The sequence below is a fragment of the Gasterosteus aculeatus genome, chromosome 2 (assembly GCF_964276395.1).
Source record: "Gasterosteus aculeatus chromosome 2, fGasAcu3.hap1.1, whole genome shotgun sequence".
Classification (NCBI taxonomy): domain Eukaryota; kingdom Metazoa; phylum Chordata; class Actinopteri; order Perciformes; family Gasterosteidae; genus Gasterosteus; species Gasterosteus aculeatus.
The window spans coordinates 23002115-23019122 of record NC_135689.1 but is presented as its reverse complement, the minus strand read 5'-3'; the positions used below and the strand labels follow the sequence as shown (position 1 = coordinate 23019122).

General features: G+C 44.5%; 64 non-coding genes and 9 pseudogenes across 64 annotated transcripts; all 73 read right to left on the bottom strand.

Moving 5' to 3' along the window:
- Positions 1-13: 13 nt before the first annotated feature.
- Positions 14-122, bottom strand: LOC144400000 (5S ribosomal RNA; annotated as a pseudogene).
- A 117-nt stretch (positions 123-239) lies between these two features.
- On the bottom strand, positions 240-358 carry LOC144402458 (5S ribosomal RNA). The gene has a single exon (XR_013464394.1). It is a non-coding gene; the product is annotated as a 5S ribosomal RNA (ribosomal RNA).
- A 116-nt stretch (positions 359-474) lies between these two features.
- LOC144398632 (5S ribosomal RNA) lies at positions 475-593 on the bottom strand. Its single transcript, XR_013460779.1, has one exon. It is a non-coding gene; the product is annotated as a 5S ribosomal RNA (ribosomal RNA).
- Positions 594-709: 116 nt separating this feature from the next.
- Positions 710-828, bottom strand: LOC144390168 (5S ribosomal RNA). The gene has a single exon (XR_013454241.1). It is a non-coding gene; the product is annotated as a 5S ribosomal RNA (ribosomal RNA).
- A 117-nt stretch (positions 829-945) lies between these two features.
- On the bottom strand, positions 946-1064 carry LOC144399257 (5S ribosomal RNA). Its single transcript, XR_013461402.1, has one exon. It is a non-coding gene; the product is annotated as a 5S ribosomal RNA (ribosomal RNA).
- A 117-nt stretch (positions 1065-1181) lies between these two features.
- On the bottom strand, positions 1182-1300 carry LOC144397686 (5S ribosomal RNA). Its single transcript, XR_013459833.1, has one exon. It is a non-coding gene; the product is annotated as a 5S ribosomal RNA (ribosomal RNA).
- A 116-nt stretch (positions 1301-1416) lies between these two features.
- On the bottom strand, positions 1417-1535 carry LOC144396695 (5S ribosomal RNA). The gene has a single exon (XR_013458841.1). It is a non-coding gene; the product is annotated as a 5S ribosomal RNA (ribosomal RNA).
- A 117-nt stretch (positions 1536-1652) lies between these two features.
- Positions 1653-1771, bottom strand: LOC144400400 (5S ribosomal RNA). The gene has a single exon (XR_013462338.1). It is a non-coding gene; the product is annotated as a 5S ribosomal RNA (ribosomal RNA).
- Positions 1772-1887: 116 nt separating this feature from the next.
- LOC144396694 (5S ribosomal RNA) lies at positions 1888-2006 on the bottom strand. The gene has a single exon (XR_013458840.1). It is a non-coding gene; the product is annotated as a 5S ribosomal RNA (ribosomal RNA).
- A 117-nt stretch (positions 2007-2123) lies between these two features.
- LOC144390167 (5S ribosomal RNA) lies at positions 2124-2242 on the bottom strand. Its single transcript, XR_013454237.1, has one exon. It is a non-coding gene; the product is annotated as a 5S ribosomal RNA (ribosomal RNA).
- Positions 2243-2359: 117 nt separating this feature from the next.
- LOC144396693 (5S ribosomal RNA) lies at positions 2360-2478 on the bottom strand. Its single transcript, XR_013458839.1, has one exon. It is a non-coding gene; the product is annotated as a 5S ribosomal RNA (ribosomal RNA).
- A 117-nt stretch (positions 2479-2595) lies between these two features.
- LOC144400389 (5S ribosomal RNA) lies at positions 2596-2714 on the bottom strand. Its single transcript, XR_013462327.1, has one exon. It is a non-coding gene; the product is annotated as a 5S ribosomal RNA (ribosomal RNA).
- Positions 2715-2831: 117 nt separating this feature from the next.
- Positions 2832-2950, bottom strand: LOC144402457 (5S ribosomal RNA). The gene has a single exon (XR_013464393.1). It is a non-coding gene; the product is annotated as a 5S ribosomal RNA (ribosomal RNA).
- A 116-nt stretch (positions 2951-3066) lies between these two features.
- Positions 3067-3185, bottom strand: LOC144393755 (5S ribosomal RNA). The gene has a single exon (XR_013456599.1). It is a non-coding gene; the product is annotated as a 5S ribosomal RNA (ribosomal RNA).
- Positions 3186-3302: 117 nt separating this feature from the next.
- LOC144400378 (5S ribosomal RNA) lies at positions 3303-3421 on the bottom strand. Its single transcript, XR_013462316.1, has one exon. It is a non-coding gene; the product is annotated as a 5S ribosomal RNA (ribosomal RNA).
- Positions 3422-3537: 116 nt separating this feature from the next.
- On the bottom strand, positions 3538-3656 carry LOC144396692 (5S ribosomal RNA). The gene has a single exon (XR_013458838.1). It is a non-coding gene; the product is annotated as a 5S ribosomal RNA (ribosomal RNA).
- A 117-nt stretch (positions 3657-3773) lies between these two features.
- LOC144400366 (5S ribosomal RNA) lies at positions 3774-3892 on the bottom strand. The gene has a single exon (XR_013462304.1). It is a non-coding gene; the product is annotated as a 5S ribosomal RNA (ribosomal RNA).
- A 116-nt stretch (positions 3893-4008) lies between these two features.
- On the bottom strand, positions 4009-4127 carry LOC144399136 (5S ribosomal RNA). Its single transcript, XR_013461281.1, has one exon. It is a non-coding gene; the product is annotated as a 5S ribosomal RNA (ribosomal RNA).
- A 117-nt stretch (positions 4128-4244) lies between these two features.
- On the bottom strand, positions 4245-4363 carry LOC144400355 (5S ribosomal RNA). The gene has a single exon (XR_013462293.1). It is a non-coding gene; the product is annotated as a 5S ribosomal RNA (ribosomal RNA).
- A 117-nt stretch (positions 4364-4480) lies between these two features.
- LOC144399256 (5S ribosomal RNA) lies at positions 4481-4599 on the bottom strand. Its single transcript, XR_013461401.1, has one exon. It is a non-coding gene; the product is annotated as a 5S ribosomal RNA (ribosomal RNA).
- Positions 4600-4716: 117 nt separating this feature from the next.
- LOC144397047 (5S ribosomal RNA) lies at positions 4717-4835 on the bottom strand. Its single transcript, XR_013459192.1, has one exon. It is a non-coding gene; the product is annotated as a 5S ribosomal RNA (ribosomal RNA).
- Positions 4836-4951: 116 nt separating this feature from the next.
- LOC144399255 (5S ribosomal RNA) lies at positions 4952-5070 on the bottom strand. Its single transcript, XR_013461400.1, has one exon. It is a non-coding gene; the product is annotated as a 5S ribosomal RNA (ribosomal RNA).
- A 117-nt stretch (positions 5071-5187) lies between these two features.
- Positions 5188-5306, bottom strand: LOC144402456 (5S ribosomal RNA). The gene has a single exon (XR_013464392.1). It is a non-coding gene; the product is annotated as a 5S ribosomal RNA (ribosomal RNA).
- A 116-nt stretch (positions 5307-5422) lies between these two features.
- On the bottom strand, positions 5423-5541 carry LOC144396691 (5S ribosomal RNA). The gene has a single exon (XR_013458837.1). It is a non-coding gene; the product is annotated as a 5S ribosomal RNA (ribosomal RNA).
- Positions 5542-5658: 117 nt separating this feature from the next.
- On the bottom strand, positions 5659-5777 carry LOC144400344 (5S ribosomal RNA). The gene has a single exon (XR_013462282.1). It is a non-coding gene; the product is annotated as a 5S ribosomal RNA (ribosomal RNA).
- Positions 5778-5894: 117 nt separating this feature from the next.
- On the bottom strand, positions 5895-6013 carry LOC144402455 (5S ribosomal RNA). Its single transcript, XR_013464391.1, has one exon. It is a non-coding gene; the product is annotated as a 5S ribosomal RNA (ribosomal RNA).
- A 116-nt stretch (positions 6014-6129) lies between these two features.
- Positions 6130-6248, bottom strand: LOC144393744 (5S ribosomal RNA). Its single transcript, XR_013456589.1, has one exon. It is a non-coding gene; the product is annotated as a 5S ribosomal RNA (ribosomal RNA).
- A 117-nt stretch (positions 6249-6365) lies between these two features.
- Positions 6366-6484, bottom strand: LOC144400333 (5S ribosomal RNA). The gene has a single exon (XR_013462271.1). It is a non-coding gene; the product is annotated as a 5S ribosomal RNA (ribosomal RNA).
- Positions 6485-6600: 116 nt separating this feature from the next.
- Positions 6601-6709, bottom strand: LOC144400008 (5S ribosomal RNA; annotated as a pseudogene).
- A 117-nt stretch (positions 6710-6826) lies between these two features.
- LOC144402454 (5S ribosomal RNA) lies at positions 6827-6945 on the bottom strand. Its single transcript, XR_013464390.1, has one exon. It is a non-coding gene; the product is annotated as a 5S ribosomal RNA (ribosomal RNA).
- Positions 6946-7061: 116 nt separating this feature from the next.
- On the bottom strand, positions 7062-7170 carry LOC144399999 (5S ribosomal RNA; annotated as a pseudogene).
- Positions 7171-7287: 117 nt separating this feature from the next.
- On the bottom strand, positions 7288-7406 carry LOC144402452 (5S ribosomal RNA). Its single transcript, XR_013464388.1, has one exon. It is a non-coding gene; the product is annotated as a 5S ribosomal RNA (ribosomal RNA).
- A 116-nt stretch (positions 7407-7522) lies between these two features.
- Positions 7523-7641, bottom strand: LOC144398631 (5S ribosomal RNA). The gene has a single exon (XR_013460778.1). It is a non-coding gene; the product is annotated as a 5S ribosomal RNA (ribosomal RNA).
- A 117-nt stretch (positions 7642-7758) lies between these two features.
- Positions 7759-7877, bottom strand: LOC144399254 (5S ribosomal RNA). Its single transcript, XR_013461399.1, has one exon. It is a non-coding gene; the product is annotated as a 5S ribosomal RNA (ribosomal RNA).
- A 117-nt stretch (positions 7878-7994) lies between these two features.
- On the bottom strand, positions 7995-8113 carry LOC144402451 (5S ribosomal RNA). The gene has a single exon (XR_013464387.1). It is a non-coding gene; the product is annotated as a 5S ribosomal RNA (ribosomal RNA).
- Positions 8114-8230: 117 nt separating this feature from the next.
- LOC144400322 (5S ribosomal RNA) lies at positions 8231-8349 on the bottom strand. Its single transcript, XR_013462260.1, has one exon. It is a non-coding gene; the product is annotated as a 5S ribosomal RNA (ribosomal RNA).
- Positions 8350-8465: 116 nt separating this feature from the next.
- Positions 8466-8584, bottom strand: LOC144390166 (5S ribosomal RNA). The gene has a single exon (XR_013454236.1). It is a non-coding gene; the product is annotated as a 5S ribosomal RNA (ribosomal RNA).
- Positions 8585-8700: 116 nt separating this feature from the next.
- LOC144398074 (5S ribosomal RNA) lies at positions 8701-8819 on the bottom strand. Its single transcript, XR_013460221.1, has one exon. It is a non-coding gene; the product is annotated as a 5S ribosomal RNA (ribosomal RNA).
- A 117-nt stretch (positions 8820-8936) lies between these two features.
- Positions 8937-9055, bottom strand: LOC144402450 (5S ribosomal RNA). Its single transcript, XR_013464386.1, has one exon. It is a non-coding gene; the product is annotated as a 5S ribosomal RNA (ribosomal RNA).
- A 116-nt stretch (positions 9056-9171) lies between these two features.
- On the bottom strand, positions 9172-9290 carry LOC144393733 (5S ribosomal RNA). The gene has a single exon (XR_013456578.1). It is a non-coding gene; the product is annotated as a 5S ribosomal RNA (ribosomal RNA).
- Positions 9291-9407: 117 nt separating this feature from the next.
- On the bottom strand, positions 9408-9526 carry LOC144400311 (5S ribosomal RNA). The gene has a single exon (XR_013462249.1). It is a non-coding gene; the product is annotated as a 5S ribosomal RNA (ribosomal RNA).
- Positions 9527-9642: 116 nt separating this feature from the next.
- On the bottom strand, positions 9643-9761 carry LOC144396690 (5S ribosomal RNA). Its single transcript, XR_013458836.1, has one exon. It is a non-coding gene; the product is annotated as a 5S ribosomal RNA (ribosomal RNA).
- Positions 9762-9878: 117 nt separating this feature from the next.
- LOC144390164 (5S ribosomal RNA) lies at positions 9879-9997 on the bottom strand. The gene has a single exon (XR_013454234.1). It is a non-coding gene; the product is annotated as a 5S ribosomal RNA (ribosomal RNA).
- Positions 9998-10113: 116 nt separating this feature from the next.
- On the bottom strand, positions 10114-10222 carry LOC144399885 (5S ribosomal RNA; annotated as a pseudogene).
- A 117-nt stretch (positions 10223-10339) lies between these two features.
- LOC144402449 (5S ribosomal RNA) lies at positions 10340-10458 on the bottom strand. The gene has a single exon (XR_013464385.1). It is a non-coding gene; the product is annotated as a 5S ribosomal RNA (ribosomal RNA).
- Positions 10459-10574: 116 nt separating this feature from the next.
- Positions 10575-10693, bottom strand: LOC144393711 (5S ribosomal RNA). Its single transcript, XR_013456556.1, has one exon. It is a non-coding gene; the product is annotated as a 5S ribosomal RNA (ribosomal RNA).
- Positions 10694-10810: 117 nt separating this feature from the next.
- On the bottom strand, positions 10811-10929 carry LOC144400300 (5S ribosomal RNA). Its single transcript, XR_013462238.1, has one exon. It is a non-coding gene; the product is annotated as a 5S ribosomal RNA (ribosomal RNA).
- A 116-nt stretch (positions 10930-11045) lies between these two features.
- On the bottom strand, positions 11046-11154 carry LOC144399936 (5S ribosomal RNA; annotated as a pseudogene).
- A 117-nt stretch (positions 11155-11271) lies between these two features.
- LOC144402448 (5S ribosomal RNA) lies at positions 11272-11390 on the bottom strand. The gene has a single exon (XR_013464384.1). It is a non-coding gene; the product is annotated as a 5S ribosomal RNA (ribosomal RNA).
- Positions 11391-11506: 116 nt separating this feature from the next.
- LOC144398630 (5S ribosomal RNA) lies at positions 11507-11625 on the bottom strand. The gene has a single exon (XR_013460777.1). It is a non-coding gene; the product is annotated as a 5S ribosomal RNA (ribosomal RNA).
- Positions 11626-11742: 117 nt separating this feature from the next.
- On the bottom strand, positions 11743-11861 carry LOC144399109 (5S ribosomal RNA). Its single transcript, XR_013461254.1, has one exon. It is a non-coding gene; the product is annotated as a 5S ribosomal RNA (ribosomal RNA).
- Positions 11862-11977: 116 nt separating this feature from the next.
- LOC144399991 (5S ribosomal RNA) lies at positions 11978-12086 on the bottom strand (annotated as a pseudogene).
- A 117-nt stretch (positions 12087-12203) lies between these two features.
- On the bottom strand, positions 12204-12322 carry LOC144402447 (5S ribosomal RNA). The gene has a single exon (XR_013464383.1). It is a non-coding gene; the product is annotated as a 5S ribosomal RNA (ribosomal RNA).
- Positions 12323-12438: 116 nt separating this feature from the next.
- Positions 12439-12557, bottom strand: LOC144398629 (5S ribosomal RNA). Its single transcript, XR_013460776.1, has one exon. It is a non-coding gene; the product is annotated as a 5S ribosomal RNA (ribosomal RNA).
- Positions 12558-12673: 116 nt separating this feature from the next.
- On the bottom strand, positions 12674-12792 carry LOC144390162 (5S ribosomal RNA). The gene has a single exon (XR_013454233.1). It is a non-coding gene; the product is annotated as a 5S ribosomal RNA (ribosomal RNA).
- A 117-nt stretch (positions 12793-12909) lies between these two features.
- LOC144399253 (5S ribosomal RNA) lies at positions 12910-13028 on the bottom strand. Its single transcript, XR_013461398.1, has one exon. It is a non-coding gene; the product is annotated as a 5S ribosomal RNA (ribosomal RNA).
- A 117-nt stretch (positions 13029-13145) lies between these two features.
- Positions 13146-13264, bottom strand: LOC144397685 (5S ribosomal RNA). The gene has a single exon (XR_013459832.1). It is a non-coding gene; the product is annotated as a 5S ribosomal RNA (ribosomal RNA).
- A 116-nt stretch (positions 13265-13380) lies between these two features.
- LOC144396689 (5S ribosomal RNA) lies at positions 13381-13499 on the bottom strand. The gene has a single exon (XR_013458835.1). It is a non-coding gene; the product is annotated as a 5S ribosomal RNA (ribosomal RNA).
- A 117-nt stretch (positions 13500-13616) lies between these two features.
- On the bottom strand, positions 13617-13735 carry LOC144399740 (5S ribosomal RNA). The gene has a single exon (XR_013461886.1). It is a non-coding gene; the product is annotated as a 5S ribosomal RNA (ribosomal RNA).
- A 116-nt stretch (positions 13736-13851) lies between these two features.
- On the bottom strand, positions 13852-13960 carry LOC144399935 (5S ribosomal RNA; annotated as a pseudogene).
- Positions 13961-14077: 117 nt separating this feature from the next.
- LOC144402446 (5S ribosomal RNA) lies at positions 14078-14196 on the bottom strand. Its single transcript, XR_013464382.1, has one exon. It is a non-coding gene; the product is annotated as a 5S ribosomal RNA (ribosomal RNA).
- A 116-nt stretch (positions 14197-14312) lies between these two features.
- Positions 14313-14431, bottom strand: LOC144398628 (5S ribosomal RNA). The gene has a single exon (XR_013460775.1). It is a non-coding gene; the product is annotated as a 5S ribosomal RNA (ribosomal RNA).
- A 117-nt stretch (positions 14432-14548) lies between these two features.
- Positions 14549-14667, bottom strand: LOC144397995 (5S ribosomal RNA). Its single transcript, XR_013460142.1, has one exon. It is a non-coding gene; the product is annotated as a 5S ribosomal RNA (ribosomal RNA).
- Positions 14668-14783: 116 nt separating this feature from the next.
- On the bottom strand, positions 14784-14892 carry LOC144399990 (5S ribosomal RNA; annotated as a pseudogene).
- Positions 14893-15009: 117 nt separating this feature from the next.
- Positions 15010-15128, bottom strand: LOC144402445 (5S ribosomal RNA). Its single transcript, XR_013464381.1, has one exon. It is a non-coding gene; the product is annotated as a 5S ribosomal RNA (ribosomal RNA).
- Positions 15129-15244: 116 nt separating this feature from the next.
- Positions 15245-15363, bottom strand: LOC144398627 (5S ribosomal RNA). The gene has a single exon (XR_013460774.1). It is a non-coding gene; the product is annotated as a 5S ribosomal RNA (ribosomal RNA).
- Positions 15364-15480: 117 nt separating this feature from the next.
- LOC144399252 (5S ribosomal RNA) lies at positions 15481-15599 on the bottom strand. The gene has a single exon (XR_013461397.1). It is a non-coding gene; the product is annotated as a 5S ribosomal RNA (ribosomal RNA).
- Positions 15600-15716: 117 nt separating this feature from the next.
- Positions 15717-15835, bottom strand: LOC144397684 (5S ribosomal RNA). Its single transcript, XR_013459831.1, has one exon. It is a non-coding gene; the product is annotated as a 5S ribosomal RNA (ribosomal RNA).
- A 116-nt stretch (positions 15836-15951) lies between these two features.
- Positions 15952-16070, bottom strand: LOC144396688 (5S ribosomal RNA). Its single transcript, XR_013458834.1, has one exon. It is a non-coding gene; the product is annotated as a 5S ribosomal RNA (ribosomal RNA).
- A 117-nt stretch (positions 16071-16187) lies between these two features.
- LOC144399739 (5S ribosomal RNA) lies at positions 16188-16306 on the bottom strand. Its single transcript, XR_013461885.1, has one exon. It is a non-coding gene; the product is annotated as a 5S ribosomal RNA (ribosomal RNA).
- A 116-nt stretch (positions 16307-16422) lies between these two features.
- Positions 16423-16541, bottom strand: LOC144393700 (5S ribosomal RNA). Its single transcript, XR_013456545.1, has one exon. It is a non-coding gene; the product is annotated as a 5S ribosomal RNA (ribosomal RNA).
- Positions 16542-16658: 117 nt separating this feature from the next.
- On the bottom strand, positions 16659-16777 carry LOC144400289 (5S ribosomal RNA). Its single transcript, XR_013462227.1, has one exon. It is a non-coding gene; the product is annotated as a 5S ribosomal RNA (ribosomal RNA).
- Positions 16778-16893: 116 nt separating this feature from the next.
- LOC144399934 (5S ribosomal RNA) lies at positions 16894-17002 on the bottom strand (annotated as a pseudogene).
- Between the last annotated feature and the right edge of the window lie 6 nt (positions 17003-17008).

Here is a 17008-nt window from a genome sequence, read left to right as displayed (position 1 = left end):
ATCGAAATGAAAAAGCGTACAGCACCTGGGATTCCCAGGCGGTCTTCCATCCAAGTACTAACCAGGCCCTACTCTGCTTAGCTTCTGAGATCAGACGGAGCCAGAGAGGTATGGCTGTAAGCAACTGTATGTCCTCTTCCTAATCTTTTAAAATGTGTCAAAGGTTTTGGAGTTTTGATAATGAAAAAGGAGTCACTTTCTAATGCCTTCTCGATTTCTTCCAGAGAGAGAAATGAAAAAGCTTACGGCACCTGGGATTCCCAGGCGGTCTTCCATCCAAGTACTAACCAGGCCCTACTCTGCTTAGCTTCTGAGATCAGACGAGATCAGGCGGAGCCAGAGAGGTATGGCCGTAAGCAACTGTATGTCCTCTACCTAATCTTTTAAAATGTGTCAAAGGTTTTGTAGTTTTGACAATTAAATGGAGTCACTTTCTAAGGCCTTCTCTGTGTCTTTTACAGATCGAAATGAAAAAGCGTACAGCACCTGGGATTCCCAGGCGGTCTTCCATCCAAGTACTAACCAGGCCCTACTCTGCTTAGCTTCTGAGATCAGACGAGATCAGGCGGAGCCAGAGAGGTATGGCCGTAAGCAACTGTATGTCCTCTACCTAATCTTTTAAAATGTGTCAAAGGTTTTGTAGTTTTGACAATGAAATGGAGTCACTTTCTAAGGCCTTCTCTGTGTCTTTTACAGATCGAAATGAAAAAGCTTACAGCACCTGGGATTCCCAGGCGGTCTTCCATCCAAGTACTAACCAGGCCCTACTCTGCTTAGCTTCTGAGATCTGACGAGATCAGGCGGAGCCAGAGAGGTATGGCCGTAAGCAACTGTATGTCCTCTACCTAATCTTTTAAAATGTGTCAAAGGTTTTGGAGTTTTGATAATGAAAAAGGAGTCACTTTCTAAGGCCTTCTCTGTGTCTTTTACAGATCGAAATGAAAAAGCTTACAGCACCTGGGATTCCCAGGCGGTCTTCCATCCAAGTACTAACCAGGCCCTACTCTGCTTAGCTTCTGAGATCAGACGAGATCAGGCCGAGCCAGAGAGGTATGGCCGTAAGCAACTGTATGTCCTCTTCCTAATCTTTTAAAATGTGTCAAAGGTTTTGGAGTTTTGATAATGAAAAAGGAGTCACTTTCTAATGCCTTCTCGATTTCTTCCAGAGAGAGAAATGAAAAAGCTTACGGCACCTGGGATTCCCAGGCGGTCTTCCATCCAAGTACTAACCAGGCCCTACTCTGCTTAGCTTCTGAGATCAGACGAGATCAGGCGGAGCCAGAGAGGTATGGCCGTAAGAAACTGTATGTCCTCTTCCTAATCTTTTAAAATGTGTCAAAGGTTTTGTAGTTTTGACAATGAAATGGAGTCACTTTCTAAGGCCTTCTCTGTGTCTTTTACAGATCGAAATGAAAAAGCTTACAGCACCTGGGATTCCCAGGCGGTCTTCCATCCAAGTACTAACCAGGCCCTACTCTGCTTAGCTTCTGAGATCAGACGAGATCAGGCGGAGCCAGAGAGGTATGGCCGTAAGCAACTGTATGTCCTCTTCCTAATCTTTTAAAATGTGTCAAAGGTTTTGGAGTTTTGATAATGAAAAAGGAGTCACTTTCTAATGCCTTCTCGATTTCTTCCAGAGAGAGAAATGAAAAAGCTTACGGCACCTGGGATTCCCAGGCGGTCTTCCATCCAAGTACTAACCAGGCCCTACTCTGCTTAGCTTCTGAGATCTGACGAGATCAGGCGGAGCCAGAGAGGTATGGCCGTAAGCAACTCTATGTCCTCTTCCTAATCTTTTAAAATGTGTCAAAGGTTTTGTAGTTTTGACAATGAAATGGAGTCACTTTCTAAGGCCTTCTCTGTGTCTTTTACAGATCGAAATGAAAAAGCTTACAGCACCTGGGATTCCCAGGCGGTCTTCCATCCAAGTACTAACCAGGCCCTACTCTGCTTAGCTTCTGAGATCAGACGAGATCAGGCGGAGCCAGAGAGGTATGGCCGTAAGCAACTGTATGTCCTCTACCTAATCTTTTAAAATGTGTCAAAGGTTTTGGAGTTTTGATAATGAAAAAGGAGTCACTTTCTAAGGCCTTCTCTGTGTCTTTTACAGATCGAAATGAAAAAGCTTACAGCACCTGGGATTCCCAGGCGGTCTTCCATCCAAGTACTAACCAGGCCCTACTCTGCTTAGCTTCTGAGATCTGACGAGATCAGGCGGAGCCAGAGAGGTATGGCCGTAAGCAACTGTATGTCCTCTACCTAATCTTTTAAAATGTGTCAAAGGTTTTGGAGTTTTGATAATGAAAAAGGAGTCACTTTCTAAGGCCTTCTCTGTGTCTTTTACAGATCGAAATGAAAAAGCTTACAGCACCTGGGATTCCCAGGCGGTCTTCCATCCAAGTACTAACCAGGCCCTACTCTGCTTAGCTTCTGAGATCAGACGAGATCAGGCGGAGCCAGAGAGGTATGGCCGTAAGCAACTGTATGTCCTCTTCCTAATCTTTTAAAATGTGTCAAAGGTTTTGGAGTTTTGATAATGAAAAAGGAGTCACTTTCTAAGGCCTTCTCAATTTCTTCCAGAGAGAGAAATGAAAAAGCTTACGGCACCTGGGATTCCCAGGCGGTCTTCCATCCAAGTACTAACCAGGCCCTACTCTGCTTAGCTTCTGAGATCTGACGAGATCAGGCGGAGCCAGAGAGGTATGGCCGTAAGCAACTGTATGTCCTCTTCCTAATATTTTAAAATGTGTCAAAGGTTTTGGAGTTTTGATAATGAAAAAGGAGTCACTTTCTAAGGCCTTCTCGATTTCTTCCAGAGAGAGAAATGAAAAAGCTTACGGCACCTGGGATTCCCAGGCGGTCTTCCATCCAAGTACTAACCAGGCCCTACTCTGCTTAGCTTCTGAGATCAGACGAGATCAGGCGGAGCCAGAGAGGTATGGCCGTAAGCAACCTTATGTCCTCTACCTAATCTTTTAAAATGTGTCAAAGGTTTTGGAGTTTTGACAATGAAATGGAGTCACTTTCTAAGTTCTTCTTTGTGTCTTTTACAGATCGAAATAAAAAAGCTTACAGCACCTGGGATTCCCAGGCGGTCTTCCATCCAAGTACTAACCAGGCCCTACTCTGCTTAGCTTCTGAGATCAGACGAGATCAGGCGAAGCCAGAGAGGTATGGCCGTAAGCAACTGTATGTCCTCTTCCTAATATTTTAAAATGTGTCAAAGGTTTTGGAGTTTAGATAATGAAAAAGGAGTCACTTTCTAATGCCTTCTCGATTTCTTCCAGAGAGAGAAATGAAAAAGCTTACGGCACCTGGGATTCCCAGGCGGTCTTCCATCCAAGTACTAACCAGGCCCTACTCTGCTTAGCTTCTGAGATCTGACGAGATCAGGCGGAGCCAGAGAGGTATGGCCGTAAGCAACTGTATGTCCTCTTCCTAATCTTTTAAAATGTGTCAAAGGTTTTGTAGTTTTGACAATGAAATGGAGTCACTTTCTAAGGCCTTCTCTGTGTCTTTTACAGATCGAAATGAAAAAGCTTACAGCACCTGGGATTCCCAGGCGGTCTTCCATCCAAGTACTAACCAGGCCCTACTCTGCTTAGCTTCTGAGATCAGACGAGATCAGGCGGAGCCAGAGAGGTATGGCCGTAAGCAACTGTATGTCCTCTTCCTAATCTTTTAAAATGTGTCAAAGGTTTTGGAGTTTTGATAATGAAAAAGGAGTCACTTTCTAATGCCTTCTCGATTTCTTCCAGAGAGAGAAATGAAAAAGCTTACGGCACCTGGGATTCCCAGGCGGTCTTCCATCCAAGTACTAACCAGGCCCTACTCTGCTTAGCTTCTGAGATCTGACGAGATCAGGCGGAGCCAGAGAGGTATGGCCGTAAGCAACTCTATGTCCTCTTCCTAATCTTTTAAAATGTGTCAAAGGTTTTGTAGTTTTGACAATGAAATGGAGTCACTTTCTAAGGCCTTCTCTGTGTCTTTTACAGATCGAAATGAAAAAGCTTACAGCACCTGGGATTCCCAGGCGGTCTTCCATCCAAGTACTAACCAGGCCCTACTCTGCTGAGCTTCTGAGATCAGACGAGATCAGGCGGAGCCAGAGAGGTATGGCCGTAAGCAACTGTATGTCCTCTTCCTAATCTTTTAAAATGTGTCAAAGGTTTTGGAGTTTTGATAATGAAAAAGGAGTCACTTTCTAATGCCTTCTCGATTTCTTCCAGAGAGAGAAATGAAAAAGCTTACGGCACCTGGGATTCCCAGGCGGTCTTCCATCCAAGTACTAACCAGGCCCTACTCTGCTTAGCTTCTGAGATCTGACGAGATCAGGCGGAGCCAGAGAGGTATGGCCGTAAGCAACTGTATGTCCTCTACCTAATCTTTTAAAATGTGTCAAAGGTTTTGGAGTTTTGATAATGAAAAAGGAGTCACTTTCTAAGGCCTTCTCTGTGTCTTTTACAGATCGAAATGAAAAAGCTTACAGCACCTGGGATTCCCAGGCGGTCTTCCATCCAAGTACTAACCAGGCCCTACTCTGCTTAGCTTCTGAGATCAGACGAGATCAGGCCGAGCCAGAGAGGTATGGCCGTAAGCAACTGTATGTCCTCTTCCTAATCTTTTAAAATGTGTCAAAGGTTTTGGAGTTTTGATAATGAAAAAGGAGTCACTTTCTAATGCCTTCTCGATTTCTTCCAGAGAGAGAAATGAAAAAGCTTACGGCACCTGGGATTCCCAGGCGGTCTTCCATCCAAGTACTAACCAGGCCCTACTCTGCTTAGCTTCTGAGATCAGACGAGATCAGGCGGTGCCAGAGAGGTATGGCCGTAAGAAACTGTATGTCCTCTTCCTAATCTTTTAAAATGTGTCAAAGGTTTTGTAGTTTTGACAATGAAATGGAGTCACTTTCTAAGGCCTTCTCTGTGTCTTTTACAGATCGAAATGAAAAAGCTTACAGCACCTGGGATTCCCAGGCGGTCTTCCATCCAAGTACTAACCAGGCCCTACTCTGCTTAGCTTCTGAGATCAGACGAGATCAGGCCGAGCCAGAGAGGTATGGCCGTAAGCAACTGTATGTCCTCTTCCTAATCTTTTAAAATGTGTCAAAGGTTTTGGAGTTTTGATAATGAAAAAGGAGTCACTTTCTAATGCCTTCTCGATTTCTTCCAGAGAGAGAAATGAAAAAGCTTACGGCACCTGGGATTCCCAGGCGGTCTTCCATCCAAGTACTAACCAGGCCCTACTCTGCTTAGCTTCTGAGATCAGACGAGATCAGGCGGAGCCAGAGAGGTATGGCCGTAAGCAACTGTATGTCCTCTACCTAATCTTTTAAAATGTGTCAAAGGTTTTGTAGTTTTGACAATGAAATGGAGTCACTTTCTAAGGCCTTCTCTGTGTCTTTTACAGATCGAAATGAAAAAGCTTACAGCACCTGGGATTCCCAGGCGGTCTTCCATCCAAGTACTAACCAGGCCCTACTCTGCTTAGCTTCTGAGATCAGACGAGATCAGGCGGAGCCAGAGAGGTATGGCCGTAAGCAACTGTATGTCCTCTTCCTAATCTTTTAAAATGTGTCAAAGGTTTTGGAGTTTTGATAATGAAAAAGGAGTCACTTTCTAAGGCCTTCTCAATTTCTTCCAGAGAGAGAAATGAAAAAGCTTACGGCACCTGGGATTCCCAGGCGGTCTTCCATCCAAGTACTAACCAGGCCCTACTCTGCTTAGCTTCTGAGATCTGACGAGATCAGGCGGAGCCAGAGAGGTATGGCCGTAAGCAACTGTATGTCCTCTTCCTAATATTTTAAAATGTGTCAAAGGTTTTGGAGTTTTGATAATGAAAAAGGAGTCACTTTCTAATGCCTTCTCGATTTCTTCCAGAGAGAGAAATGAAAAAGCTTACGGCACCTGGGATTCCCAGGCGGTCTTCCATCCAAGTACTAACCAGGCCCTACTCTGCTTAGCTTCTGAGATCAGACGAGATCAGGCGGAGCCAGAGAGGTATGGCCGTAAGCAACCTTATGTCCTCTACCTAATCTTTTAAAATGTGTCAAAGGTTTTGGAGTTTTGACAATGAAATGGAGTCACTTTCTAAGTTCTTCTTTGTGTCTTTTACAGATCGAAATAAAAAAGCTTACAGCACCTGGGATTCCCAGGCGGTCTTCCATCCAAGTACTAACCAGGCCCTACTCTGCTTAGCTTCTGAGATCAGACGAGATCAGGCGAAGCCAGAGAGGTATGGCCGTAAGCAACTGTATGTCCTCTTCCTAATATTTTAAAATGTGTCAAAGGTTTTGGAGTTTAGATAATGAAAAAGGAGTCACTTTCTAATGCCTTCTCGATTTCTTCCAGAGAGAGAAATGAAAAAGCTTACGGCACCTGGGATTCCCAGGCGGTCTTCCATCCAAGTACTAACCAGGCCCTACTCTGCTTAGCTTCTGAGATCTGACGAGATCAGGCGGAGCCAGAGAGGTATGGCCGTAAGCAACTGTATGTCCTCTTCCTAATCTTTTAAAATGTGTCAAAGGTTTTGTAGTTTTGACAATGAAATGGAGTCACTTTCTAAGGCCTTCTCTGTGTCTTTTACAGATCGAAATGAAAAAGCTTACAGCACCTGGGATTCCCAGGCGGTCTTCCATCCAAGTACTAACCAGGCCCTACTCTCCTTAGCTTCTGAGATCAGACGGAGCCAGAGAGGTATGGCTGTAAGCAACTGTATGTCCTCTTCCTAATCTTTTAAAATGTGTCAAAGGTTTTGGAGTTTTGATAATGAAAAAGGAGTCACTTTCTAATGCCTTCTCGATTTCTTCCAGAGAGAGAAATGAAAAAGCTTACGGCACCTGGGATTCCCAGGCGGTCTTCCATCCAAGTACTAACCAGGCCCTACTCTGCTTAGCTTCTGAGATCAGACGAGATCAGGCGGAGCCAGAGAGGTATGGCCGTAAGCAACTGTATGTCCTCTACCTAATCTTTTAAAATGTGTCAAAGGTTTTGTAGTTTTGACAATTAAATGGAGTCACTTTCTAAGGCCTTCTCTGTGTCTTTTACAGATCGAAATGAAAAAGCGTACAGCACCTGGGATTCCCAGGCGGTCTTCCATCCAAGTACTAACCAGGCCCTACTCTGCTTAGCTTCTGAGATCAGACGGAGCCAGAGAGGTATGGCTGTAAGCAACTGTATGTCCTCTTCCTAATCTTTTAAAATGTGTCAAAGGTTTTGGAGTTTTGATAATGAAAAAGGAGTCACTTTCTAATGCCTTCTCGATTTCTTCCAGAGAGAGAAATGAAAAAGCTTACGGCACCTGGGATTCCCAGGCGGTCTTCCATCCAAGTACTAACCAGGCCCTACTCTGCTTAGCTTCTGAGATCAGACGAGATCAGGCGGAGCCAGAGAGGTATGGCCGTAAGCAACTGTATGTCCTCTACCTAATCTTTTAAAATGTGTCAAAGGTTTTGTAGTTTTGACAATTAAATGGAGTCACTTTCTAAGGCCTTCTCTGTGTCTTTTACAGATCGAAATGAAAAAGCGTACAGCACCTGGGATTCCCAGGCGGTCTTCCATCCAAGTACTAACCAGGCCCTACTCTGCTTAGCTTCTGAGATCAGACGAGATCAGGCGGAGCCAGAGAGGTATGGCCGTAAGCAACTGTATGTCCTCTTCCTAATCTTTTAAAATGTGTCAAAGGTTTTGGAGTTTTGATAATGAAAAAGGAGTCACTTTCTAAGGCCTTCTCTGTGTCTTTTACAGATCGAAATGAAAAAGCTTACAGCACCTGGGATTCCCAGGCGGTCTTCCATCCAAGTACTAACCAGGCCCTACTCTGCTTAGCTTCTGAGATCAGACGAGATCAGGCCGAGCCAGAGAGGTATGGCCGTAAGCAACTGTATGTCCTCTTCCCAATCTTTTAAAATGTGTCAAAGGTTTTGGAGTTTTGATAATGAAAAAGGAGTCACTTTCTAATGCCTTCTCGATTTCTTCCAGAGAGAGAAATGAAAAAGCTTACGGCACCTGGGATTCCCAGGCGGTCTTCCATCCAAGTACTAACCAGGCCCTACTCTGCTTAGCTTCTGAGATCAGACGAGATCAGGCGGAGCCAGAGAGGTATGGCCGTAAGCAACTGTATGTCCTCTTCCTAATCTTTTAAAATGTGTCAAAGGTTTTGGAGTTTTGATAATGAAAAAGGAGTCACTTTCTAATGCCTTCTCGATTTCTTCCAGAGAGAGAAATGAAAAAGCTTACGGCACCTGGGATTCCCAGGCGGTCTTCCATCCAAGTACTAACCAGGCCCTACTCTGCTTAGCTTCTGAGATCTGACGAGATCAGGCGGAGCCAGAGAGGTATGGCCGTAAGCAACTCTATGTCCTCTTCCTAATCTTTTAAAATGTGTCAAAGGTTTTGTAGTTTTGACAATGAAATGGAGTCACTTTCTAAGGCCTTCTCTGTGTCTTTTACAGATCGAAATGAAAAAGCTTACAGCACCTGGGATTCCCAGGCGGTCTTCCATCCAAGTACTAACCAGGCCCTACTCTGCTTAGCTTCTGAGATCTGACGAGATCAGGCGGAGCCAGAGAGGTATGGCCGTAAGCAACTGTATGTCCTCTTCCTAATCTTTTAAAATGTGTCAAAGGTTTTGTAGTTTTGACAAAGAAATGGAGTCACTTTCTAAGGCCTTCTCTGTGTCTTTTACAGATCGAAATGAAAAAGCTTACAGCACCTGGGATTCCCAGGCGGTCTTCCATCCAAGTACTAACCAGGCCCTACTCTGCTTAGCTTCTGAGATCAGACGAGATCAGGCAGAGCCAGAGAGGTATGGCCGTAAGCAACTGTATGTCCTCTTCCTAATCTTTTAAAATGTGTCTAAGGTTTTGGAGTTTTGATAATGAAAAAGGAGTCACTTTCTAATGCCTTCTCGATTTCTTCCAGAGAGAGAAATGAAAAAGCTTACGGCACCTGGGATTCCCAGGCGGTCTTCCATCCAAGTACTAACCAGGCCCTACTCTGCTTAGCTTCTGAGATCAGACGAGATCAGGCGGAGCCAGAGAGGTATGGCCGTAAGCAACCTTATGTCCTCTACCTAATCTTTTAAAATGTGTCAAAGGTTTTGGAGTTTTGACAATGAAATGGAGTCACTTTCTAAGTTCTTCTTTGTGTCTTTTACAGATCGAAATAAAAAAGCTTACAGCACCTGGGATTCCCAGGCGGTCTTCCATCCAAGTACTAACCAGGCCCTACTCTGCTTAGCTTCTGAGATCAGACGAGATCAGGCGAAGCCAGAGAGGTATGGCCGTAAGCAACTGTATGTCCTCTTCCTAATATTTTAAAATGTGTCAAAGGTTTTGGAGTTTAGATAATGAAAAAGGAGTCACTTTCTAATGCCTTCTCGATTTCTTCCAGAGAGAGAAATGAAAAAGCTTACGGCACCTGGGATTCCCAGGCGGTCTTCCATCCAAGTACTAACCAGGCCCTACTCTGCTTAGCTTCTGAGATCTGACGAGATCAGGCGGAGCCAGAGAGGTATGGCCGTAAGCAACTGTATGTCCTCTTCCTAATCTTTTAAAATGTGTCAAAGGTTTTGTAGTTTTGACAATGAAATGGAGTCACTTTCTAAGGCCTTCTCTGTGTCTGTTACAGATCGAAATGAAAAAGCTTACAGCACCTGGGATTCCCAGGCGGTCTTCCATCCAAGTACTAACCAGGCCCTACTCTGCTTAGCTTCTGAGATCAGACGAGATCAGGCGGAGCCAGAGAGGTATGGCCGTAAGCAACTGTATGTCCTCTTCCTAATATTTTAAAATGTGTCAAAGGTTTTGGAGTTTAGATAATGAAAAAGGAGTCACTTTCTAATGCCTTCTCGATTTCTTCCAGAGAGAGAAATGAAAAAGCTTACAGCACCTGGGATTCCCAGGCGGTCTTCCATCCAAGTACTAACCAGGCCCTACTCTGCTTAGCTTCTGAGATCTGACGAGATCAGGCGGAGCCAGAGAGGTATGGCCGTAAGCAACTGTATGTCCTCTTCCTAATCTTTTAAAATGTGTCAAAGGTTTTGTAGTTTTGACAATGAAATGGAGTCACTTTCTAAGGCCTTCTCTGTGTCTTTTACAGATCGAAATGAAAAAGCTTACAGCACCTGGGATTCCCAGGCGGTCTTCCATCCAAGTACTAACCAGGCCCTACTCTGCTTAGCTTCTGAGATCAGACGGAGCCAGAGAGGTATGGCCGTAAGCAACTGTATGTCCTCTTCCTAATATTTTAAAATGTGTCAAAGGTTTTGGAGTTTTGATAATGAAAAAGGAGTCACTTTCTAATGCCTTCTCGATTTCTTCCAGAGAGAGAAATGAAAAAGCTTACGGCACCTGGGATTCCCAGGCGGTCTTCCATCCAAGTACTAACCAGGCCCTACTCTGCTTAGCTTCTGAGATCAGACGAGATCAGGCGGAGCCAGAGAGGTATGGCCGTAAGCAACCTTATGTCCTCTACCTAATCTTTTAAAATGTGTCAAAGGTTTTGGAGTTTTGACAATGAAATGGAGTCACTTTCTAAGTTCTTCTTTGTGTCTTTTACAGATCGAAATAAAAAAGCTTACAGCACCTGGGATTCCCAGGCGGTCTTCCATCCAAGTACTAACCAGGCCCTACTCTGCTTAGCTTCTGAGATCAGACGAGATCAGGCGAAGCCAGAGAGGTATGGCCGTAAGCAACTGTATGTCCTCTTCCTAATATTTTAAAATGTGTCAAAGGTTTTGGAGTTTAGATAATGAAAAAGGAGTCACTTTCTAATGCCTTCTCGATTTCTTCCAGAGAGAGAAATGAAAAAGCTTACGGCACCTGGGATTCCCAGGCGGTCTTCCATCCAAGTACTAACCAGGCCCTACTCTGCTTAGCTTCTGAGATCTGACGAGATCAGGCGGAGCCAGAGAGGTATGGCCGTAAGCAACTGTATGTCCTCTTCCTAATCTTTTAAAATGTGTCAAAGGTTTTGTAGTTTTGACAATGAAATGGAGTCACTTTCTAAGGCCTTCTCTGTGTCTTTTACAGATCGAAATGAAAAAGCTTACAGCACCTGGGATTCCCAGGCGGTCTTCCATCCAAGTACTAACCAGGCCCTACTCTGCTTAGCTTCTGAGATCAGACGGAGCCAGAGAGGTATGGCTGTAAGCAACTGTATGTCCTCTTCCTAATCTTTTAAAATGTGTCAAAGGTTTTGGAGTTTTGATAATGAAAAAGGAGTCACTTTCTAATGCCTTCTCGATTTCTTCCAGAGAGAGAAATGAAAAAGCTTACGGCACCTGGGATTCCCAGGCGGTCTTCCATCCAAGTACTAACCAGGCCCTACTCTGCTTAGCTTCTGAGATCAGACGAGATCAGGCGGAGCCAGAGAGGTATGGCCGTAAGCAACTGTATGTCCTCTACCTAATCTTTTAAAATGTGTCAAAGGTTTTGTAGTTTTGACAATTAAATGGAGTCACTTTCTAAGGCCTTCTCTGTGTCTTTTACAGATCGAAATGAAAAAGCGTACAGCACCTGGGATTCCCAGGCGGTCTTCCATCCAAGTACTAACCAGGCCCTACTCTGCTTAGCTTCTGAGATCAGACGAGATCAGGCGGAGCCAGAGAGGTATGGCCGTAAGCAACTGTATGTCCTCTTCCTAATCTTTTAAAATGTGTCAAAGGTTTTGGAGTTTTGATAATGAAAAAGGAGTCACTTTCTAAGGCCTTCTCGATTTCTTCCAGAGAGAGAAATGAAAAAGCTTACGGCACCTGGGATTCCCAGGCGGTCTTCCATCCAAGTACTAACCAGGCCCTACTCTGCTTAGCTTCTGAGATCAGACGAGATCAGGTGGAGCCAGAGAGGTATGGCCGTAAGCAACTGTATGTCCTCTACCTAATCTTTTAAAATGTGTCAAAGGTTTTGTAGTTTTGACAATGAAATGGAGTCACTTTCTAAGGCCTTCTCTGTGTCTTTTACAGATCGAAATGAAAAAGCTTACGGCACCTGGGATTCCCAGGCGGTCTTCCATCCAAGTACTAACCAGGCCCTACTCTGCTTAGCTTCTGAGATCAGACGGAGCCAGAGAGGTATGGCTGTAAGCAACTGTATGTCCTCTTCCTAATCTTTTAAAATGTGTCAAAGGTTTTGGAGTTTTGATAATGAAAAAGGAGTCACTTTCTAATGCCTTCTCGATTTCTTCCAGAGAGAGAAATGAAAAAGCTTACGGCACCTGGGATTCCCAGGCGGTCTTCCATCCAAGTACTAACCAGGCCCTACTCTGCTTAGCTTCTGAGATCAGACGAGATCAGGCGGAGCCAGAGAGGTATGGCCGTAAGCAACTGTATGTCCTCTACCTAATCTTTTAAAATGTGTCAAAGGTTTTGTAGTTTTGACAATTAAATGGAGTCACTTTCTAAGGCCTTCTCTGTGTCTTTTACAGATCGAAATGAAAAAGCGTACAGCACCTGGGATTCCCAGGCGGTCTTCCATCCAAGTACTAACCAGGCCCTACTCTGCTTAGCTTCTGAGATCAGACGAGATCAGGCGGAGCCAGAGAGGTATGGCCGTAAGCAACTGTATGTCCTCTACCTAATCTTTTAAAATGTGTCAAAGGTTTTGTAGTTTTGACAATGAAATGGAGTCACTTTCTAAGGCCTTCTCTGTGTCTTTTACAGATCGAAATGAAAAAGCTTACAGCACCTGGGATTCCCAGGCGGTCTTCCATCCAAGTACTAACCAGGCCCTACTCTGCTTAGCTTCTGAGATCTGACGAGATCAGGCGGAGCCAGAGAGGTATGGCCGTAAGCAACTGTATGTCCTCTACCTAATCTTTTAAAATGTGTCAAAGGTTTTTGAGTTTTGATAATGAAAAAGGAGTCACTTTCTAAGGCCTTCTCTGTGTCTTTTACAGATCGAAATGAAAAAGCTTACAGCACCTGGGATTCCCAGGCGGTCTTCCATCCAAGTACTAACCAGGCCCTACTCTGCTTAGCTTCTGAGATCAGACGAGATCAGGCCGAGCCAGAGAGGTATGGCCGTAAGCAACTGTATGTCCTCTTCCTAATCTTTTAAAATGTGTCAAAGGTTTTGGAGTTTTGATAATGAAAAAGGAGTCACTTTCTAATGCCTTCTCGATTTCTTCCAGAGAGAGAAATGAAAAAGCTTACGGCACCTGGGATTCCCAGGCGGTCTTCCATCCAAGTACTAACCAGGCCCTACTCTGCTTAGCTTCTGAGATCAGACGAGATCAGGCGGAGCCAGAGAGGTATGGCCGTAAGAAACTGTATGTCCTCTTCCTAATCTTTTAAAATGTGTCAAAGGTTTTGTAGTTTTGACAATGAAATGGAGTCACTTTCTAAGGCCTTCTCTGTGTCTTTTACAGATCGAAATGAAAAAGCTTACAGCACCTGGGATTCCCAGGCGGTCTTCCATCCAAGTACTAACCAGGCCCTACTCTGCTTAGCTTCTGAGATCAGACGAGATCAGGCGGAGCCAGAGAGGTATGGCCGTAAGCAACTGTATGTCCTCTTCCTAATCTTTTAAAATGTGTCAAAGGTTTTGGAGTTTTGATAATGAAAAAGGAGTCACTTTCTAATGCCTTCTCGATTTCTTCCAGAGAGAGAAATGAAAAAGCTTACGGCACCTGGGATTCCCAGGCGGTCTTCCATCCAAGTACTAACCAGTCCCTACTCTGCTTAGCTTTTGAGATCAGACGAGATCAGGCGGAGCCAGAGAGGTATGGCCGTAAGCAACTGTATGTCCTCTACCTAATCTTTTAAAATGTGTCAAAGGTTTTGGAGTTTTGACAATGAAATGGAGTCACTTTCTAAGTTCTTCTTTGTGTCTTTTACAGATCGAAATAAAAAAGCTTACAGCACCTGGGATTCCCAGGCGGTCTTCCATCCAAGTACTAACCAGGCCCTACTCTGCTTAGCTTCTGAGATCAGACGGAGCCAGAGAGGTATGGCTGTAAGCAACTGTATGTCCTCTTCCTAATCTTTTAAAATGTGTCAAAGGTTTTGGAGTTTTGATAATGAAAAAGGAGTCACTTTCTAATGCCTTCTCGATTTCTTCCAGAGAGAGAAATGAAAAAGCTTACGGCACCTGGGATTCCCAGGCGGTCTTCCATCCAAGTACTAACCAGGCCCTACTCTGCTTAGCTTCTGAGATCAGACGAGATCAGGCGGAGCCAGAGAGGTATGGCCGTAAGCAACTGTATGTCCTCTACCTAATCTTTTAAAATGTGTCAAAGGTTTTGTAGTTTTGACAATTAAATGGAGTCACTTTCTAAGGCCTTCTCTGTGTCTTTTACAGATCGAAATGAAAAAGCGTACAGCACCTGGGATTCCCAGGCGGTCTTCCATCCAAGTACTAACCAGGCCCTACTCTGCTTAGCTTCTGAGATCAGACGAGATCAGGCGGAGCCAGAGAGGTATGGCCGTAAGCAACTGTATGTCCTCTTCCTAATCTTTTAAAATGTGTCAAAGGTTTTGGAGTTTTGATAATGAAAAAGGAGTCACTTTCTAAGGCCTTCTCGATTTCTTCCAGAGAGAGAAATGAAAAAGCTTACGGCACCTGGGATTCCCAGGCGGTCTTCCATCCAAGTACTAACCAGGCCCTACTCTGCTTAGCTTCTGAGATCAGACGAGATCAGGTGGAGCCAGAGAGGTATGGCCGTAAGCAACTGTATGTCCTCTACCTAATCTTTTAAAATGTGTCAAAGGTTTTGTAGTTTTGACAATGAAATGGAGTCACTTTCTAAGGCCTTCTCTGTGTCTTTTACAGATCGAAATGAAAAAGCTTACGGCACCTGGGATTCCCAGGCGGTCTTCCATCCAAGTACTAACCAGGCCCTACTCTGCTTAGCTTCTGAGATCAGACGGAGCCAGAGAGGTATGGCTGTAAGCAACTGTATGTCCTCTTCCTAATCTTTTAAAATGTGTCAAAGGTTTTGGAGTTTTGATAATGAAAAAGGAGTCACTTTCTAATGCCTTCTCGATTTCTTCCAGAGAGAGAAATGAAAAAGCTTACGGCACCTGGGATTCCCAGGCGGTCTTCCATCCAAGTACTAACCAGGCCCTACTCTGCTTAGCTTCTGAGATCAGACGAGATCAGGCGGAGCCAGAGAGGTATGGCCGTAAGCAACTGTATGTCCTCTACCTAATCTTTTAAAATGTGTCAAAGGTTTTGTAGTTTTGACAATTAAATGGAGTCACTTTCTAAGGCCTTCTCTGTGTCTTTTACAGATCGAAATGAAAAAGCGTACAGCACCTGGGATTCCCAGGCGGTCTTCCATCCAAGTACTAACCAGGCCCTACTCTGCTTAGCTTCTGAGATCAGACGAGATCAGGCGGAGCCAGAGAGGTATGGCCGTAAGCAACTGTATGTCCTCTTCCTAATCTTTTAAAATGTGTCAAAGGTTTTTGAGTTTTGATAATGAAAAAGGAGTCACTTTCTAAGGCCTTCTCTGTGTCTTTTACAGATCGAAATGAAAAAGCTTACAGCACCTGGGATTCCCAGGCGGTCTTCCATCCAAGTACTAACCAGGCCCTACTCTGCTTAGCTTCTGAGATCAGACGAGATCAGGCCGAGCCAGAGAGGTATGGCCGTAAGCAACTGTATGTCCTCTTCCTAATCTTTTAAAATGTGTCAAAGGTTTTGGAGTTTTGATAATGAAAAAGGAGTCACTTTCTAATGCCTTCTCGATTTCTTCCAGAGAGAGAAATGAAAAAGCTTACGGCACCTGGGATTCCCAGGCGGTCTTCCATCCAAGTACTAACCAGGCCCTACTCTGCTTAGCTTCTGAGATCAGACGAGATCAGGCGGAGCCAGAGAGGTATGGCCGTAAGAAACTGTATGTCCTCTTCCTAATCTTTTAAAATGTGTCAAAGGTTTTGTAGTTTTGACAATGAAATGGAGTCACTTTCTAAGGCCTTCTCTGTGTCTTTTACAGATCGAAATGAAAAAGCTTACAGCACCTGGGATTCCCAGGCGGTCTTCCATCCAAGTACTAACCAGGCCCTACTCTGCTTAGCTTCTGAGATCAGACGAGATCAGGCGGAGCCAGAGAGGTATGGCCGTAAGCAACTGTATGTCCTCTTCCTAATCTTTTAAAATGTGTCAAAGGTTTTGGAGTTTTGATAATGAAAAAGGAGTCACTTTCTAATGCCTTCTCGATTTCTTCCAGAGAGAGAAATGAAAAAGCTTACGGCACCTGGGATTCCCAGGCGGTCTTCCATCCAAGTACTAACCAGTCCCTACTCTGCTTAGCTTTTGAGATCAGACGAGATCAGGCGGAGCCAGAGAGGTATGGCCGTAAGCAACCTTATGTCCTCTACCTAATCTTTTAAAATGTGTCAAAGGTTTTGGAGTTTTGACAATGAAATGGAGTCACTTTCTAAGTTCTTCTTTGTGTCTTTTACAGATCGAAATAAAAAAGCTTACAGCACCTGGGATTCCCAGGCGGTCTTCCATCCAAGTACTAACCAGGCCCTACTCTGCTTAGCTTCTGAGATCAGACGAGATCAGGCGAAGCCAGAGAGGTATGGCCGTAAGCAACTGTATGTCCTCTTCCTAATATTTTAAAATGTGTCAAAGGTTTTGGAGTTTAGATAATGAAAAAGGAGTCACTTTCTAATGCCTTCTCGATTTCTTCCAGAGAGAGAAATGAAAAAGCTTACGGCACCTGGGATTCCCAGGCGGTCTTCCATCCAAGTACTAACCAGGCCCTACTCTGCTTAGCTTCTGAGATCTGACGAGATCAGGCGGAGCCAGAGAGGTATGGCCGTAAGCAACTGTATGTCCTCTTCCTAATCTTTTAAAATGTGTCAAAGGTTTTGTAGTTTTGACAATGAAATGGAGTCACTTTCTAAGGCCTTCTCTGTGTCTTTTACAGATCGAAATGAAAAAGCTTACAGCACCTGGGATTCCCAGGCGGTCTTCCATCCAAGTACTAACCAGGCCCTACTCTGCTTAGCTTCTGAGATCAGACGGAGCCAGAGAGGTATGGCTGTAAGCAACTGT